At 32.1% G+C, this 21,590-nt stretch overlaps 1 long non-coding RNA gene across 1 annotated transcript; it reads right to left on the minus strand.

Annotated features, from left to right (window-relative positions):
• Positions 1-17,343: 17,343 nt before the first annotated feature.
• Positions 17,344-20,687, minus strand: LOC132721089 (uncharacterized). The gene is made up of 3 exons (XR_009624422.1): positions 19,872-20,687; positions 19,515-19,561; positions 17,344-18,769 (listed from the first exon to the last, which is right to left on the minus strand). It is a non-coding gene; the product is annotated as an uncharacterized LOC132721089 (long non-coding RNA).
• Between the last annotated feature and the right edge of the window lie 903 nt (positions 20,688-21,590).

Genomic DNA, 21,590 nt, shown 5'->3' on the forward strand with positions numbered 1-21,590 from the left:
TTACCTCCCCCTGAAAATGGAAAATGACCAAGAAAACAAAGGGGAGACTTACTCTTAACATTGTTATACTAAACATCTTATGCTTTTGCCATCGATTTTTTTAGCCTAACATTATGTTTAATGCTCTTTGATTAAAAATATTTGGCAGTTTTAAGGTAGCGTATGAAGTCATTTTCCTGAAAAATTATGTTAGTGCGAGTTATCAGTTAGAAAAACAGGTGATTGCAGTGTACTGGCGAGAAAATGAATATCGATTTTACTAATTTTGTTTTTATTTAAGAGGAGTCTCCTTTGATTCCGATAATATAATTGTGCAGTTTCAGAGGAGGGTCAGTCTATATTTTAAACAAGCGAAGTAAAATAGCAAAAAGTAAACTTGATTGAACAATATCGCAATACAGGCGAATGAAAAAAAGCTAATGGATGCTAACGTTTGTTTTTTATTTATTTACTTATTATCATTTTAACTACTGTTAGATACATAACCACAAAATCAAAAGAAAATTTCTAAAGACAGTTGGTACACGGTTGTAAGCTACAATGTGTTCGATAATTTAACCATTAACTGGAATGATTAATATTAACTAATGAAGTTTTTCACTTTCATTTTCTGAATACGTTCATTATCAATTGGGAATATAATTTGAATAAATAAAATTAGAAGCTGTCACCAACCGTATAGAGCCTGGGTCAGGTCTGAACGGAAGTGCAGGGCCTGGTATACTGGTGCCACAAAGCTCGTCACTTTAGGTCAAACATTTTTTAGGTAAATAACTAAATGACCATTTGTAAAAATATATTTTTTTTCCCATTTTCCCATTTCGTGTTGGTTTTATCTTCATATTAAAATTTTTGTCAATTTATTTCCTTCATAGGGCTTTTATTTATTGTTTTTTTTTTTACATTATTCAGTTATGTTTTGTTCTATTTTACATGAAATAGTTAATTGTTTAATGTTATTTATTTCATTATTGTTGTTCTTATTTTATTACATTAAAGCTAATTTTTATTCTATTTCATTATTGTTCTTCTTGTTTGTATTTTATTTTACTATTGATTTTCATTTTATTGTATTCCATTTTTTTAATCAACGAGTGGTGTCTTGCTACATTGTTGGTATTTTCATTACGTTTCTTGTTTTATCGTGGTGGGTGGTTGTGTTAACTAAATCTTAAGAAATTTCACATGGCGTTGTTTAAATTGTTTTGTCTCAGTCTACGGTCTCTTATATATTAATTAACATTATTATGTTCAAGTCAAATGTTACATAATTATTAAACAACTTGTAGTACACATTATAAAAATCTTTGTTATTTATTTTAGAAATTTTGCTAGTGGTCATTATGTTGACGGTACAATATGTTTATTAATATTTTAGTCTATTGCATAAGATTTACTATAAAATATCTATTTTATTCTGTTCATAGCATGGCATTTATGAACTTTTGTTCAAGCGCATGTAGAAAATCTACTTTGAGCTAACACACATATGAGTTTTACTACCACGCACAATAACTCTTTACTTCACAAATGCCATAATATAAGACAGTTACATTGTAATATATTTCTTAAACTTGACAGAAAAAAAACAACAACAGAAAACAACATTTGGAGCATGACATTTCTAGGAAAATACCAAATGTTATCAGGTGGAGGAAATATCTTTGTCACGTATGCTGCAACGGCATGCAGAAGTTCTGTTCCAGTTATTTTGCCGACTGTAAAGGATGTTTTTCTTCTTTCCGTCACCTGCTAAATTCACCATGGTCCATATTTCTGAAATTTAAAGATCACTGATACATCTGTTTTGTAAAATTTGTATTTAATTTGGAATCATTTTTTTTTTGTTATTAAAGGCACATGATGCCTAAGGAATGAATATTTTCCCTACATTAGAAAGATCAAACACGAGTATTTTAACATACAAATAATGTTTTAGCGCATGTTCCATGCTTATTAGCAAAATAATATAAGGCTGAATGTGAAATAAATTGCTTTAAAGGTAGCAAAATGTAAACAAAGTACATTGTAGTATTTTGACTTCCTTACAAAATACAAACACACTAAAACTGCACCATTTTTTTTAAAAAAATGAAAAGAATGTTCAGGTAAATGACCAATGAATATCTTTTTTGAAACTATAATAGGACACCGAAAATAAAAAAGCTTCAAATTTGAGAAATAAAAATAAAAGCGTGTCTTAAGGCACAATGGGTCTTTAAAGCTACATATCTTAATACCAGTAAACAAAACATTTAAGAAATATTAATACTTCAGAAAAAAATAAATAAAGTGTTTATGGAATGTATAAAATATTCATATCACTTGTAACGCTTTGCGTTTAACGTGCAAATGACAGCAGACGCACAGGTTGAACCACCAAATGTAATCATAACTCTAATTGAAAATGCTTATATGAACGTTTAATAAAACAACAACAAAATTATAAAGTGTTATTCATAAAACTTTTGCTCACTCGATGTCATTAGACGATAATGTTATTAATTCTTGTGCATTTTTAACTGCAATGATCAATTTATTCTGGTTGGGTTTAACACTTTATGCACGTGTCTCGTGCATTCTGATTAGGCTATACTATCAGCTAACCGTGATGTTTAGTAATGTATATTTGAAGTTTAAGGAAATAAAGTTAAATAGCAAAACATGTTTAATTTCACAAACTCTTTAATCAGAAATCTGGCTGCGGACAATGAGACCAACGCACTCCATTTTTTCTCTATAGTCATGCTAAAAACAACCTGTATAACAAAACAGTTTAAATCTTAATCATTGCAGAAACATAGAATTTGTTTTGCGAATTTCTGTGTGCAAAAAGGAACATATTTTGTCATGTAAATTCCTTTATAAAACATTGATTTACAGATATCAAATTTGAAAGGGAAGGGATGGTCGAAGTAATTGATTACTGTTAAGTATGTTTGTTTATTTGTTTCATTTTACACCAGTACTAGACTACCTTCCTCCGCGCTAAACTACCAAGGCATCTCCCGGGGATCGATCCCAAGCCAGAGAGGTAACTGGATTAGTAGTCATAGACTCTAACCCCTCGACCACTGTTAAGGATAGTCAGTAATGACCTTGTGGCTCAGGTATGTACCACTTAATTCAGGAACTGTTGATTCGAGCCCTATTGCATTCACGACAAAGTTTCCCAATGTCACCAGCACGGAATAACGAATAACTTCCGGGAAGCAGACGACATCAGTGGTTCAATTAGGCTAGCAGGTAAAAAAAAAATATGGTTCAATTTGCCAAATAACTTTCTTACCTTTCGAGCTCAGTTAAATTAAAAACTTAAAAAAAATGTTTAAACTAAAAGGTTTCTACATAGTTACTTTTATATCAATCATCTTTAATACAAAACTTCGTTGTTTCAAGATGCCATATTGTTTCAGGACAAAATTAACACACATCTAAATCTGAGCTATAAACACGTTTTAAAGTTGAACGCCTGCAGGTGAACCGACACTCGAAAATTCAAGAAAAGCAAATTTAAAGAAAATGTACTAAGATTTTAAGAAAAGTAAAAAGATTAAAGAATCAAGTAATTATTAAGGTACTATGTGTCATTATTTGCAGTATTTATCACCATATCTTTACTGTGTGACTCACTCAGTAATGGCTATTTGTTCATATCTTGACCTCTGAGAGTGACTTTAAGTGTCGTTTGTAATGCGTAAATAACTTTTGTTCATTACATAATATTTTTCTTTTGCATGCAATTTCAAAATTTTAACGAAAAATTAGCATGAATCTGAAGGCGTGTTTCTTTAACCTTCTGAAGTTACTAAAAGAACTTTAAATTATTTCAACCTTTTATCTATGTAACAGTTTAGTTATCAATTATTATCATTATGTAAATGCTAATTACAAGTTAGCAAACAGGAAAGAGGCCGGCCAACTGCATATAAGCATAGACTGGTCTGGCCCTATTCTGGTGAAAGGTTCGCTTCAAGCTTGTTAAGACAAAAATATATTCATTACCTAACCTTAATCGGTTGATTCTGTGATAAGGATGCTACATGCCAAGGTCAATTTGCCGGGACTCATTTCACATATCTCGTTCTTTCCTAAATTCCAAATCACGAAACTGAAATAAAGGTTAACCAAATTAATCTATTTATATATCAAAATGCAATTTGTTATCGTAATGTTACAATAAATGTCGCCAGTTCATTAAAAAATACATTAAAAATAAAACTGGTATGTAATAGTCTATGATTTATTTAGATTATATTTTTTATCTTCCAGGTTCCTTATTTTTAATACATGCATGATGATCTCCCTTCCTTGGCACGATCACAAATGTAGTACATTATTTTTTTTACCTATCTTTGTCACGTATGCTCTAACGGCATGCACAAGTTCTGTTCCAAACCGGAACGCAGTTATTTTGCCGACTGTAAAGAAATAGAGGATATTTGTTTGTTTGTGTGTAAGATGAAATTTTATTTCATCGAGTGGGCTTTAAAAACAGTATTCTCACGAGATGAAATAAAATTACATCTTACACAACAAACAAACAAATTTTCTTTTATTTTATGGTTAAAAACAAGTTAAAACGAAATTTCCATAATATTAACGTTAATATTAAAATCTGTTTTCCCCATTGAGAGCCCCATTTAGTCGGAATTTCTCATTAAAAACAAGAAGTCTTGAGCTGAAAAATAAGTCGGACAATCGACGTTAAATGACGGTAATATTATTCGTTTTATTAAAAAAAATATGAATGATCGCTTGTTTTAATAATAAAAACAAACAATTCTTGTAGGAGAAAAAGTCCAACCGTCCACCCATATTTCTGTTACTTACTGCGAATTTATATTAGACCTGGCTTTGTAAAATGTTAGCGGCAGCCATTTTTTAAAGTTGTGTATTTCATGGGAGGAAAATAATTGTGTTTGATTCAGAGGAATATCATTTGGATTTGTTAGTCATACACCTTTTTAAAAGAAAGAAAACTTATTTGAGGATTGCAACAGACAAAAAATAAGTGTTGACAGATGTGAAAACATTCAAAAAAGCAGCTATGAAAATGGAAAACTTGGAAGCTGTCTCAAGAACGCTTGGTTGTTTTAACTTGTTCTTCGAGTGATGGCTGTCATTGCTTTTCAATTTTTCATAAAACATACGGCAGTAATTGCTCGTAGGATACTTTAATATGCCCAAATGTCATCAAGAGCAGTTTTGCATGTTGAAGGAATGTATTTTTCAGACTGTAAAAATGAAAACAAAAAAAAATTAGAGACGAAATTTGGTGATTGGAATTTGATTGAATAGAAGTAAGTTTTCTTCTTTTTATTACTTTTGACATTTAAGTTATTTATCACTTTCAGCTTTGCTTTTTCTTTAAACAGCCTGACATTGTCAGAATTGTAAGCAAAAATAAAATTGAGGTACCACATGGGAAAAATCTTAAAAAAGTAGTTTCGTCATTGAAAAGTGTGAAATTATATTTTGATAATTTTCACTGTGAAATTATCAAATATAATTTTCACGGATAAATCAGTAATCCACTGAAAAGCATAAAATAATGTGGTTTTCTTCATTCCGTCACCTGCTCAATTCACCATGGTCCATATTTGTAAAATTTGTATTTAGTTTGGAATTAATATTTTCCCCTACATTAGAAAGATCAAACATGAGTATTTTAACGTACAAATAATGTAAGCATTTTCAAACTTTACATGAATAATAAGCATAAATCTGAAAGAATGTTGCATTATTTTTTACCTATTCGTGAATTAAAGGTAAGCCATATCTATTATTTTCTACGGTGGCACAAAGGTGACATGTGTTTGTTTTCATTTATCTCGTGCGCACGAGATACTATGTGGTGGCCACGAGATAATTCGTGGCCACGAGATAGTTAAGTCGTGGGAAAGAGATATTATGTGGTGGTCACGAGTTACTAAGTCGTGGGCACGAGATAATTAAGTCGTGGGAACTAGATATTATGTCGTGGCCACGAGTTACGAAGTCGTGGGCACGAGATAATTAAGTCATGGGAACGAGATATTATGTCGTGGCCACGTGTTACTAAGTCGTGGGCACGAGATAATTAAGTCGTGGGAACGAGATATTATGTCGTGGTCACGAGTTACGAAGTCGTGGCCACGAAATAGTTAAGTCATGGGAACGAGATATTATGTCGTGACCACGTGTTACTAAGTCGTGGGCACGAGATAATTAAGTAGTGGAATAAGAAACTACGTCCTGGCCACGTGTTACGAAGTCGTGGCTACGAGATAATTAAGTCGTGGAAACGAGATATTATGTCGTGGCCACGATAAAATAAATCGTGGCCACGAGATAGGTAAGTCGTGGGAATGAGATACTACGTCGTGGTTACGAGTTACGAAGTCGTGGCCACGAGATAGTTAAGTCGTGGGAACGAGATACTATGTCGTGGCCACGTGTTACTAAATCGTGGGCACGAGATAATTAAGTAGTAGGAACGAGATATTATGTCGTGGCCACGAGTTACGAAGTCGTGGCCATGAGATACTTAAGTCGTGGGAACGAGATACTATGTCGTAGCCATGAGTTTCTAAGTCGTGGGCACTAGATAATTAAGTCGTGGGCACTAGATACTATGTCGTGGCCACGGCATTGTATATCGTTCCCTCGACTTAACTATCTCGTGGCCACAACTTAGTAATTCGTGGCCACGACATAGTATCCCGTGCACTCGAGATAAATAAAAAACACACATGTCACCTTGTTTTGCCACCGTAATTTTCTGTAATAAATAATACAATATGATTATGTCATTGAATATTTTTGCATTGAAATACTTAGATTTAAGGAAGCGACTGCTCTTGGAAAAAGTAGTTCAGTTGAATGTTTTCTAGAAAAAAGCACCAATACTTGTCACGTATGTTCCAACTGAAAAAATTAACATTCTTTCAAAAAACAAGTATAGTATATAATTAATGGTTTTGTCCAGATTGGAGGATGGACAAGTCCATTTTAAATGTAAAGCAGGGTTAAAGATTAATGTAATCAGCACCTCTGTAAAATGTATTGTTCTTTTTTATATACTTATAAATGAAATATTGAGAAATATTAATGAAATGAAATGCATATTTTCATTTTTCGTATTTTCTCTGAAAAAAATTCACTCTTGAAAAACATATTTTCCGTATGTTCACTGGTATCTTGTCTGACTACTTTCTTCTTAATTCTGCAAGTACAGAAACTTTAGTGGCGATTCTTTCGAATTGTAATGTCAAAAAAGAGAAAAATGTATATAATTTACAGAAATTTTCAAGTTTTTTTTTTATAAATACAGGATTTATTTATGTATTTTCATCTTGTGGTATGAAGATTATAATAATTCACTCGTAGCTACCGCAACTCATAAAATATCTTATTTTCATACCACTCGATGAAAATAAATCTTGCATTTATAGAAAAACTTGAATATCCTTTACTGTATTTATTTAGCTCAAATTTGTACATAAGGTTACAACATATAAATTTCTTCAAAATATCTTACCTTGAAAGAGAAGAAAACGAATCACCTTTATTATAATACTGAACACCAGGGGAAGTAACTGGAGTTGCAAGATCGAGTGGCAGACACACCGGAAGTCAAAGCTTTCCTCTTCAAAATTTAGTGTCGTCTGCAACCTGTGAAAATACTATTGATAACATGGTTGAACAAATGTTACAATTGTTATGCACTTTGAAAATATATATTTTAAAACTTACATTAAAAGTCATTTATTCAAATTACTGAAACGTAACTGAGCAAAATTATTTTCAATTGATAAGTTTAAACATTTATTTAAGTTCACAATGTCGTATCATTACGTTAAAAACTATATTAGAGTTACAGAGCGATAAAATCTGAGATACAAAAATACACACAGAACCGATGACCAAGTGACTAAAATAACGGTTAATAACCCTACTAGTTTATTAAAATGGTTCATTATGAAACACGAGTCTATAATGAGATGTAAACACGTTACATTGACATCGTTATTTTTTTAAAGATAGTAAACAAGATATACATTACAAAGTTTTGTTTTCCTTTTTAAAACCCCAGCCTGATGAAAAGGATTGAATAGCATATGTCGCCAGTGCAAGCTTCCTGGAAGCAATGCCAGCCTGCAGTCTCGTACAATCTGATACGGTGCAGGATAGCATGAGACGACTGTCGTCTGCATGGATTCTTCCCGCCATTTACGCTAGCCATGATCGTCTGCTCACTGACTTTTAACCATTTCACACTTTTTTTCAATAAAGTGTTTATGCACCATCAATCGAAAAACAGTCTGAAATATATAGTGAATCAAGTTCAATAAATAAATCATCATTTATACATGAACAAAGATGAATAGTTTTATACTTTACAATAAAAATAATGTAATGCTAGTGCAATAAATGCAATATTTTGTTATTATGTATTACGATTTATTTTAACCCTTACGCAACTGGAACCAGTAATCAAGCAAGTTTGTTCATGATGATTTATGAAAGTTACTTTTGATTTTTATTCTAATTCACTATAAGGTCTAAAAAAAGTGCAGTGTTTCAGTTTACACATGTACTTACAGATTACAAGTGAATTTACTTGATGTTTGTAAATTAATGCGCGTGAATAATTGAATGAGTGTATGTAATTCACAGCACTTGACACATTCCTTATTTTTATATATAGAACCTTCATCGATTGCTTGTCGCAATTAGCATTATAATTATGTATAAAAACATTTTTGATAAATGAAAAACAATAAGTTACATTTTTTCATCAACCTGTTAACTTCACCTATGTGTGGTTAAAAATACGACAATTCATTGAAGTAGTGATTACTGGAGCAGCTGAATTCATCAGTGCAATAAAGGCATAAAAATCTACCCAGACAGGCTTAAATATTTTGACCCATCCCTCCCCGTACCCCCTACGCCAAAACACACAAGAAAGTGTCGAACTAGGGCTGCACACGTATGTCAGTAGACACATACGTTTGTTTGTATATGGAGTAATGATAAGTCTGCGCCCAAACTACCCGATTTTGTATTTAAAAAGATAGAAAATGATACTTTGTTTTACAGAATTTTATATCAACTTATAAACCATTTTAGCAATCTAAGTACAAAAATGTATCTATAAAACAACTTATTTTATCCTCTCCCGAACATTTTCAAACATAGAAGTTAGATTAGTATAATTGCGTTGAATCTTCTTTATTTCATATAGATACAATATATTGATGTATACAATTAAAGAGGAAGAAAGAAATATACAATTCTACAAACATTATAAAGAAAGTAGATCTAATTCAAGATAGTATCTTATCAATATTGTAAAATGTCATAAATGCCAGGCATTAGATTACAGAATCCTTTTCAGAAGTTATTTCATTACAATATCAACATAAAATATAACATCGATACCAATATGACTTATTTTTTAGGAGCTGACTTTAATCAGATTGACTCATGTGTACAGGGGGAACAACTCCTACTAATTTAATATTGATGTTCAATTAAGAGTTGTACCTCTTGACTTGAATTCTTTAAAGGACCGAAGAGAAAAAGAAACAAACAAGGCAGTTGGTGCAGTAATGAGTAGATCAAGTCGCCTAAATAAATCATCCTTTTAACATTAGTTTGGTTTAAACATATTTATTTTAGCTCGATTGCAACTTAAATTAATCACTTTAGGGTCCACTTCCTGGAACCAACCAGTACTGGTGTCATATGGGGAAACATGGTCGTGTTCCAATTAGGGCGTGAACCGGTGAAATATTTTCATTTTCCGGATTTTCCTATGAAACAGTAACGCTTTCCAGATTTTTATGTGAAATAAATTTACTCATCAGATATAATTCAAATAATTCATATCAACTTACATTTTCGATTGAAAATTGGTTCTTCTCTACGTCCTAGAATAAAAGAAAAAGAAATCCAAACATCCTATCGTTTCCGACATATCCCTCTCCCAAATTTCCGGCAATAGTGCATGGAAAATCACTCGACCAAGGATCTTGAGCGCTCGGGGACATAATTGTATGTTTAACCACTGATCGATTCTCACAAACACTAATAATGGCGTCATCAAAACGGTATTCGATCTCTTTTTAGCCATTTGATAAGATTATATGAAGGACCGTTGGCACATGCGCGAAAAAAACCCAGATTTTTTTAGCATTAAGAAACATGAAAACAGGGAAATAGAGGTAAAATAAAATGTTGAAAAGGGCTAGGATCTTCAAGTTAATTATTTTGTATCAAAATTTGCAGAAGTATATTGACCAAACAATGTTTTGATTTGTATCGAAATTTAATAATTATCAAAAGTTTGGTTTCCTGTAAAAAGCGGAAGGATATAAAGTAAAAGGTACAAAATCGTTATTTCTTAACGCTTTTCTGACCCATTACGTCACCATTAATATCATCTAAGGATGCATGGGATCTAACGAAACGCCATATGAACTTCTGCTTGAATGATATTCCATTCAAATATTCAAGTATCCAAAAAAAACAACAAATAACAAAAGAACAAAACAAAACAAAAAACCGCATGCACAAAAATGAACAATTATGCAACTTTTATTTTTCACCCCGCACCTGTTTACACGTTATCAAAGTTTTGATGATTATCAAATCTACATTTTATGAAAACTATCGTGTAGTCAATATATTTCTGCAAATTTTGATATCAGACATGCTAATATTTTGCTTAAATAAGTTTACAAAATCTCTCTGTCAACAATTTCTTTTGCAACTCACTTTATATAAAATGATAACTCTGGGTGAGAGAATTATCTGAATTTTTTCACACAAGCTAGCTTAAGGTCTACTACATACCCCTTTTTAAAACCTTTTACGAAGCGGTCCGTTGCTATGAAAAATCGACTGGAAGTAGGATTGTCTCGCGAAGGGCAAAAGAGCATCGCCCTACATAGAAATGTAGAAGAAAGTTAATAAATAATTTCGAGTAAGTCAAAGAGAAAAAGTATAAAATTATATAAAAAGCCTTTTTACAAATATACTAAAGATGCCTTTATAACATTGTGGCCAAGATTGCCATAAAAAGACATGGAAACAAAGATTCTTTAAGAATACCCCTTGCGACCACGGACTTGACATTAATATTATTGTTAAAAAAAAGAAATATATTTATTAGCAAAAATATGAGGACAACTTAATTGTTGTTGAAAAAGTTCATATAAAAACTCAAGAGATTTATATAACATATGAAATCGAGGTTAATCCTCATCTGAAAAAGATCATAACACGTGATAATACATGTTCAGTATTTCAATTTACCTGATTTAAATCTTTTATACTATTTGACTGCGATGCCAAACAGAAAATTTATAAGTCAAATAATTTTACAATACGAAAGCCTAATAGTGTCAAATAAAATTAAAAAAAATGCAAAGGCGTTATATAACGCGAATAAAGGCGTTATTACGCGAATCAAAAGGCGTAATTACGCGAATCAAAAGGCGTAGTAACGCGAAAAAAAGGCATAGCAACGCAAGGAAAAGTAACGCGAATAAAGGCGTAAAAACGCGAATCAAAAGGCGTAATCACGCAAATTAAAACGCATTATAATGCCAATTTAATACCATATTATACTTATCAAATTGCCTAGTAACGCGAGAAAGGAAGAACAATATTGATCTGTGATATAAACTCTTTGATATTTGTCAATTTAAGGTGACTTGGAGACTAAAAGGTCCATTGGGCTATGTTACACCGCACTTTGGGGTCAAACGCACTTTGGGATTCGACCCCAAAGTGCGTTACGTACTTTGGGGTCCGACCCCAGAGTGCGTTACGCACTTTGGGGTCCAATTTCGACCCCAACATTTCAGTAAAAAATGTGCCTCATAATATGTTGAAATAGCCATTTATTTAGCTAAATGTGACATTTAAGAAACTTGACTAGGTGTAGATGCGGCTTTAAGTAGTAGTCGTACAGGCAGTACTAAAAATATCAATTATTTATAAGTAGTCGCACATTAAGAGCGGAGCTTCAGAATAATGTAAAATTCTCACTGGGGGTATAGAGGGGATTGTGGGGTATCGTATAAATACGGGGTATAAATGCCATTTGCAAATATCAACATTTTCATTTTTGGAGGTATCAAAAAAAATAACAACACTTTTTATATATATATATATATATATATATATATATATATATATATATATATATATATATATATATATATATATATATATATATATATATATATATATATATATATATATATATAAATAGTCCGCGGTAACCCCAAAAAAGGTTCTGCATATGGTGTCGATGTGGTTTACATTTGGCACAAAGTGTGTAGGACAAAAGCCACCCCCTCCTGGACAAAGCCCCCTCAGGTTTATAGACCAGTCTGATAACTATCTTTTTTCACATGCCCAGGGTTCGGGGAACTTGTGTTATATTTAAAATGAATCTAAACGAGTATGCGCTTTAACTTTTATTTCCTTGATAAGCGTTGATAAGCGATTCTCTGAAAGTATTTATTTACATTAAATTTGTACTCTACAATATATAATAAACATAAAAACATTCATATCATCAATAAATTATATACGAATTACACAATAAATCAAATTTAAGCTTTTGAACCTTTAGATATTAATCTTAATTAAATTATCTTTTAAAACAATTGCATTTATTTGTTAAATTAAACATACTGATTTTGATTTGTCTCAATACATCAAGTTCCGGATTTAAACTGACGAGATTGTCAATTACAATTATTTGATGGACTGGAGGGGGGGGGGGGGCTTTTGTCCTATTTGTAATTTTGATGGGGGGGAGGCTTTTGTCCTATGTGTAAATTTCATGGGGGGGGGGCTTTTTGTCCACCATGTCATATTGAGATGGGGGGGGGGCTTTTGTCCAGGGAGCTTTTGTCCGTATCCCCCTTAAGATCCTTCATGGGGTTGAGGAGATAAGGAGCGGACATGAAACCCAAGTCTTTGACCTGTAGGTGTGACTCCGACCTTGAGCTGGCACACCTGGCATATAAGTTCTGCACATTACCTGGATGTGTTAAAGAATTGATCCAAGTTTCATAAAAATCCTTCAAAGCTTAAAGCATTTTTTCTAAATCAGTGGAATATAAGGACCTAGTTAGATCTTTAATTGTGAAATTTTTAAAACACCAGTCATTTGTACCCACTCCCTTGCCCCCGGGGGAGTGCGGATTAAAAAAGAATCGTGTTTTGATGTTTGCGTTGTTCAGGAATGTTATTATCTGAGTATCCCCGCAGGGCGAAGATTTTACCAGTGGTCGGCTTGGTTTAAAATTAATGTCCACCCGCTATTCTCAAAGGGTTGGGGTTGAGTGAAGCATATTCATGGAATAATAACTGATCATCGTAATTTTGTTATATAAACACAATTTTTAGTTATTTCGAGTGGTAAAATTAAAGAAACTTTTATCACTTAAGCATCCGCCATCTTAAAATCTACCTCAAATATTTCAATGTCGCAGATCGAAAATAAGTCAGTACTCAGTATTTAAGCAGAACTCAGATGACACCTTTGGACCTCCGGAACCCAAAGTGCGTTGATATGTAGCATATTAACGCACCTTTGGGTCAATTTGTCGATTTTGACCCCAAAGACCGTTGGACCCCAAAGAAATGCGTAGATGTTGGTGTCAGAAATTGAGTTCACTTAAACATGACCGGTTTGTTTAGAGACTCATACATCTTAAAGTGTTCATTTTTCAAGATTAATAACCTTACAAGAAATTATGTACGTAATTATGTCATTGTTATGCAAGCTTTGCTAAGATTTCTCTATGGCATTGCATGGAAAGCTAAGAACTAAACTATGCCAATTTACCAGTTTTACTTCGGCCGAGTTTATTTTGTTTTAAAGGTACGTCTTGTTACTTATGACTACTTTTCTGAACCGGGTCATTGACGTAAGGGCCCCTTCTTCAAAAAGAAGATAAGAATAATCTGTCAATATATACATTATTATGCAGTGTTATTTGTAAGGTAGTTATGTTCGTGTAACAGGCCACTCAAGCTAATTTGTTGTTTCTTATATGACTCCTCCTATTTGAACATCCGTACGTCAAGTGTTTTCGTGTTTAACATTGTCAAATTCTAAACATTGATTAAATATGTCGTTTTAATTAGATATAACCCAAAGTTTCTCTAAAGTATTTTGTCTATCATATTTGTTATTGAATTAAGCAATAGATAATAAACAAGGGCCAATTATCGTTAAATAATAAGAAATTGAAACTTCTACTTCCTTCAATATATGTATATTAAAGATAAACAAGGATTCGAACCGACGACCTGGTTTGTAGTGTCTTTGGTCTGTTTAAAGGCACTTCAGTGTTACACGTTTTGTGGGAAGTGATCTGTTTTAAAGTGCTACGTTGTGTTTGTCAAGTTTTGTTTGTTTCCCTTTAGAAATTTTTAGCCAATAGTCTCTTTATCTAAGTTCATTTTATTTTCCCGTTTGATCGTCTTACTGCCTATGTATCGTGATGACTAAAGCCGTTTTATTTGAAAAGGTCAATTGGTTCTACCAAGCAAATCTTTTTTCCAGAGATTGTCCCCAAACATAATGCTTTAAGTGTACTGTGTGGCTGCATAGAATCTATCGGCATGCTACAACGTATGTGCATCGTTTAAGAAGGAAAAGCGGGAGAACGATTGCTTTTTATTTTTTTAAAAAAACTTTTAAATATCCGCGTCGTGAGTCAAAAAAAAAAAAAAAAAAAAAAGGTTGAAAAAATGGTTTTGGCACATCTAGTTATTAGTATATTCTTAAAGTCATGATATCGCAGCAGTATCTTTGTGCTGACTTTTTCCTAGGTTAACCGTTTGTTACAGCACCTTGCGTTCGGCGGTTATCTCTTATATTGGTGTTATTGGGCGTGCGCCCTTAACCGTTAGAGGGGGCCTGTGACCGTGCGGTCGGCCATTTAGCTGTCCATAAATTTGCCTGTGTCTTATTGGGACAGGGTTGCAAAAAAAACAACTTGCCGGCCAACGCCTTAAAGTGGCTAGTCGAAAGTTGAATAAGCAGGGTTAAATATGTACGCGTTGGTCCGTACATATCGCTTCATCGCCGCGTTGTCTTTGCTACATACCTCTAACACCCGGCTTTGTTGAAACAGACATGTAAGTCCCCCTGTCCTACCGTCCTTATGCTTAGCTCAGGTTTATTAATGGATTGCGATGTATATTATATAAGCAATATTTGCTAAGATTCCAATCCCCTTTTTGTTTTTTAAAACTTATTTTATTTTATTAAAAATGTGTACATAAACTTCTCTCGCTTTTCCTTCATTTTCACTGATACATATTTCAGTGTAGTCGATATCAGACTCATATCCAATAAACATTTTACCGTTTCGGCGCAGGAGTTATGAAAATAATTAACAAATAATGAAAAATGGCGAATTTCATTTCTTAAAATATTAAGTGGCCCTCAACACAAAAATGTTGTCGCCAAGAAGAAATATCTTATTGTTAAGAGATTTAATGGGAGCAATTTGCCCCGATTTATCTTTAGCTTTATTATTGTTTTACTCTTGTACAGTGCCACGCCGCTTTACTTTCTTAATGGTAGATTTCGTAGCGGCAAGCCTAGTTTAGCATTTTCAAAGATTATTATAATAGTTTACAGCACTTTGCGTTGCAGTGTAGCTATCCATGCATTTAGCTGGGAGCTGTCTTTCATATTTTTTCTCATTACAATTTTTATTTCATTTCATATTTTTTGACGATGATATTTGTTTTCACCAAAATGCGCAATAAAATCGGGGCCATATTCCAATCAATTTCTGTTCTGTTATTTTATTCACAATTGACTATTTATAAAACAGTTATGTTTTCTCCTGCATGGGAAATATAACCATTTGTATTAGAAGTGTTGCGCAGTTCCAGACGGTGCTATATCGGCTATGCAAAGATATGTGAATGAGGATCTTCGATAGCTTAGAAATACTACTATTGGTTCTACATTCATACGTATCTGCTATATATTGTTTTGTTCATTTATAAAGAAATTGCGTCATCTTAGACCATATATCTTCCAATGAAAGATACCTCAGCAATAACTAAAGTTCCGTCTGCTTTCGAACCTTGTCGCTGGAAAACTACTTAGTTACTGTAGTAAGAAAACCCGTTAATAAATTCATTTTGCTAATTGTTATGAAAGTAAACATGGATCTTGGGGCATGCTGCTTTAACGATATCACAACAATATGTTAAATGATGGAAAATTAAAAAAAAATTATGGCATTACATTAAATTTTTTCTTTCTCTCAATATTATATTTTATGTGGTTATTCAACTGGAACTTTACTTTTACTGAAATTAGCCAATTTAGTCAGAATCATACAATTTTTATTCAGTTTTTACCTGACTATCATCCATTTCACGCTTCTTTCAACAACTTAAGATGTTAAATACTTAGAGCCACTTGTGACCAAAACTGGCATTTTCAATACACGAGTTTAACAGCAATAATGATTGTAAAATAAGACAAGATTATTTCAGTTTATTCAGTTTATTTCTTTTCCTTTAATCTTAAGTAAAGCAGGCCGGGATTTCAACAACTTCAAGTGTCTTACATACAAACATCCACTTAACACAACTACTGTCTCTTAATTACATACTCTTATTATTAAGTGTCCGTTAAGTTAAACAACGATACTCACGTGATGTAATATCTACCTTATTCTATTGACATTAAAGTGTTTATTCTGATTAATATCATGTATATTAGCCCCTAGATGTTACTATACATATGGATAAAGAGAAATACTTGGAAAAGCTCTTGACACTGGAAATAAAATAATCGAAAGAATAAATGTGATAATTAATTGTTTAATTACTTAAAGTAATTAAGCCCTGAAAGTGTTCCCTGTTGCCAGGACAATATATCAAGTGTCGTAAGAACAGATGAAATTAGATTTGTCAACTCATAAATTTCCTTGAAATTCTCTTTCTTATAGATTTAAAATACGATTGAGCGAGTGTCTGACAGACATGGTTGAAGGTTACCCGCAAAAGTTGATCAGCGCAGTGGTTACTTGAAAAAAATTTTGGGAAAAAATTTAAACTGCGAATAAAACGTACAAAAATTTTTGGCGGTTGGAAAATAATAATTTAAAAAATTTTCAAAGTAATATTTAGCAATTTTTTTGAAAATCGAGAAATTTTTGCTTAAAAAGGTTTAACCCAAGTACCAAACAATACCATTTTTTAATTTATAGGGAAAAAAAAATTTTTCGGAATTTTTTTCTATAAGGGATAAAAAAAGGCCCAAAAAAAAAAAAATCTTTCAAGAAAAGGGGATGATTATCGCCTGTTTACTAGCGAAATTCTTTGGACGAAAAAGGACATCGTACATATCCTATTTTCCAATTTTCAATTTTCTTCAGTGGCAATCCAACATAATTTCATACATAAATCAACCTTCTATAGAAAAAAAATATCATGATATCAATTCACCATACCAAAAAACAAAACAAAAAAAAACATTATAAAATATTTGGAACATGAACACTTTAATAAAATCAATACACTTATACATTTGTATATAATTGACGGAGAAAAAATCCCAGAGAGAACTGAGAGACGGCATTAACTCAATTGTATCTACCTGCCGACCGACTCACTCACTCACTCACTCACTCACTCACTCACTCACTCACTCACTCACTCACTCACTCACTCACTCACTCACCAACTCACTCACTCACCCACCCATCGATCTATCAACTGAGTAACAAGCTCCATGTACTGTAAGATAAACTCTATATACATGCAGTTTTTCCTAAGAACTAATCAATGTAGCAACAGAAATAAATAAATGAAAAAATATGCATTCTATACATCAAATGAATTATAAACAAAATGTAATAGTTATAGTATATGAAACGAGGCAGTTTCGAGGATATAACACTGTCTGGGGCGACATCAAGGGATGTTTCTGCTAAAAAAAATGGCGAGGCCGTCAGGCCGAGACATTTTTCTTGCAGAAACATCCCGAGATGTTACCCAGCCAGTGTTATATCCTCGTAACTAACGATTTCCATATACTATAATTGTTTTATCGCAATGGCATAATGTTTTCTTTTTGTTGTTGTTGTTTTATTGTTTTTTGTTTTGTAACAGAAATCAGCGAAATAAAAAAATAAAAATATATACATTGTTTCTCTTTTTCTTTCTTTTGCTACTGGGAATGTTCGTTACCCCAGCCCCATTGGATTGGAACCTCTGTGAAAAAACTACACTGATATATGCAAGGTGCAAAAAAAAAAATCAACTGCTATATAAATGCTCATTGAAAGTGTACTGAGTATAATGGGTTAGTAAGAACAAAGAAAACGTTCGAAACCATGCGATAAATAATGGATAACAACTATAATAAAATTCAAATTATAACACAAGCAGAACGAATTGTAATTCACATATTCTATAAAATTGTTTAGATAACCTAGTTCGTACATTAACACAAACTAAAGCTGTAAAAACACTATATTTGCTTTTTAAAGTTCACTTCTAGTTTTGTAGAAAAATGTGCATTTTCTTTAAAAAAAAAAAACGACCGTGAATTATGAATGTTTTACGCGTATTTGTTATTTTCTTAATGGTTCATAAACGTGATCTGATGGTAGATCATTGAGGCTAGATTCAGCGACATTGATGTACATCGGATCTTGTCTTGTTGTCGATGTAGGTGGATTGTTTGTCATTTCCGTTGAAGGTCTTGTACCTTGACAAATAACAAAATATATATATGAACATAATATATACAGTTGACTCTCGGTAACTCGAAATTGCCTTACTCAAAATTCCGCGTTAGTCGAAGGATTTCTTAAGTCTCGTCAAATGTCCTTCTTTTTCTTTGTACTTTAACTTCGCGTAGGTCAAATTTTGACTTACTGAGACTCCTGTTTAGTCGAAAGGAGTTTATGGTCCCGTCAATTAAAGTCCAACATATTTTCATCTCAATTAGTCGAAGTGTGAAAATTATTGTTTAAAAAAAGTGTGTTATTGTGCTCCTATAGTAATGAATTGTCATGAGTGCTTATTGTAAACATGTGCTTTATATTATTACTGATGAATATTTACCAACTTGATTTGCATTATGTCATTGCTAAAAATGTTTGTGTTTATGTTTCACTTTTTACGTGTATATAGTTTTACATGTATTAAATTTTAAATACAATTTTTCTCTTAATTTAATTAATTAGATTTCATTAATGAAAGAATTGTGTCCTTATATTTTATTGAAAGGTTATGGTATATACTTATAATTATCACCAAACCAACTGAAAATAGCATCGGAAGATTTTGTTCAATTCATATACTAAATTACAGAGACATACTTTATCAAAAATATTTAAAAAAATATATCAGAATATCATCAAAACATTCTAATTTAACTTTTTTTATTTTCTTCAAACTTATTTAAAACATTACAACAGATAAAGCTTAATACACTTTAATATGTTTACCTGTCGATCCTGCCTGTACATTATGACATTTCTTTCTTCTAAGCAGTCTAAAGTGTAACATCATAAATCATAGTTTGTAACCGTTATAATAATTAAAAATATGATAGTGAAGAAACTAGGAAATTTTAATTCATTATATTTTCATTAATAGTTCATTTCATACAAAAGCTAAAACTTTGTTATCTGGAAACAAAATTCAGATCTATATTGTAGATGAGTTTGCATTTTCTTATAATCTACAGATATAATACTAATACTAATTTACTTGAAATACGTAATCTTATCTTTTATTATTTTTAAAACGTTTTAGTACAAAACATAATATTTAGATTTTTTAAACAATAAATTCATAATTACATGTATTTTGTAGCAATTACAACAGCAATCATAACAAAACAGACGACCACAGCCACTATAAATGTGAGCGCGTGTACCCCTTCTGGTGATGATTTGTCAGTGTCTGTAATATATTCAATACATGACAAACGTAGTTGAAACTAAAATAGTAAAATGAAATTATTGAAAATCTAACAACTTTCAATTTTCATAACATATTCAATATCAATGGGAACAAAATATCAGTACGAAGAAAATACTAAATTGTATAACATATTAATCAAGTAAAATAACTTGTTATTTTGTAACTTTGCCAAATATTTATATTTTGCTAAATTGTTCAATTTTTGATTTCACACTAACGAAGTTTCACAAATTTCAATATCGTTGGTAACCTTTAATATTATTTCTTGATATAATTTGATCTTAATGTTATGAAAATTTAGAACATATCTATACATATTGTCATTCACTGTATGCATTACTTCGATATATCCAATCTTTTCTTGAATATAAAGATAAGTGCATTATCATCAAATTTAATTCATTTCGTGGAAGTATGAAAACAATACATACAAGCATATTTTCTTCATATTGAAATAATTTTATGATATTTATGTCAACTAATGATAAATGCAACTATTCACGCGAAAGGAAAAATATTTTTTATTTATATGCTGGTCTGCTGTTAATAAATGAAAAACAGATGCTCACTTCTTTGTTCAAGTTTGATTTTGACATTATCTACGTTTAAAATGACAAATAAAATTAACATAAAATATAATTGAAAATTGTATTCCCTTATTTCTTAGTATAGCTTCTTATGTGTAAAAATACCTAAAAAATGCGGGCAAAAAATAGAGCATGCTCCAAAACTTATGGCAAAGGGGCATTCATCTCTACACGGGTTTGAAAAAAGTAACCCCCATCGTCCAGATGGACATATACTACAGTATCCAGTCTCTTTGTTGCATTGAAGGCATTTGTCGGACTTGCACAAAAACTGACATTTGTTCCCCCAAAAACCTGGTTGACACACTATACATAAACCATTCATGAATGAGCATTGTTCACATCTTGAGATGTTGCAGATACTGGAACAGTCGTTACCCCAATACCCTTTTTTACAGTTAATGCAATATCCGGTATGCCTATTACATCCCCATGGACAAGACTTGCTGCACACATTTTCACAAAACTTACCCCATGTATTAAAACTGCAATTCATACATTCGCCGGACGCAATATGACATTGTGAAGGAAAACACGACTGATTACATTTGTTTTGACAGTATGGTCCCCATAATATATCTTTGCAAGAACCCACATACGCCATTGTTAAACTTATGAACTGCACATAACCAGCTTGACACAAATGCTGGTTGACGACAAAGTGTTTTAAATCTTCACAATGGGGTTTTTGCCAATAGTCCAGACTTGCAGCTTACTCGAAACCCAAAATTTCAATTACAAGAAGGGGGAACATTTTTCCCCACAGTTTAAAATAACAATTCCATTTTTTACCAAAGGGGGTTTTAAAAAGCAACTTTTCCCCAGGATTCTACTTTAAAACAATTTCCCGGGCAATCCTTTACAATATTCAATTTTCCAAAAAACCCCCAAAAAAATTCAATTCCTTTTTACGCCATTGTGCAAGGAAAAAACCCCAAATCTTTTATAATTTCAAGTGAAATTTAAAACGATTTTTTTTCCCTCCAACCCAAAAAAAGTTTGGGAAAA

Source organism: Ruditapes philippinarum, unplaced genomic scaffold (genome assembly GCF_026571515.1).
Source record: "Ruditapes philippinarum isolate M1 unplaced genomic scaffold, ASM2657151v2 ctg5001_1_1_1_1, whole genome shotgun sequence".
Taxonomy (NCBI): Eukaryota; Metazoa; Mollusca; class Bivalvia; order Venerida; family Veneridae; genus Ruditapes; species Ruditapes philippinarum.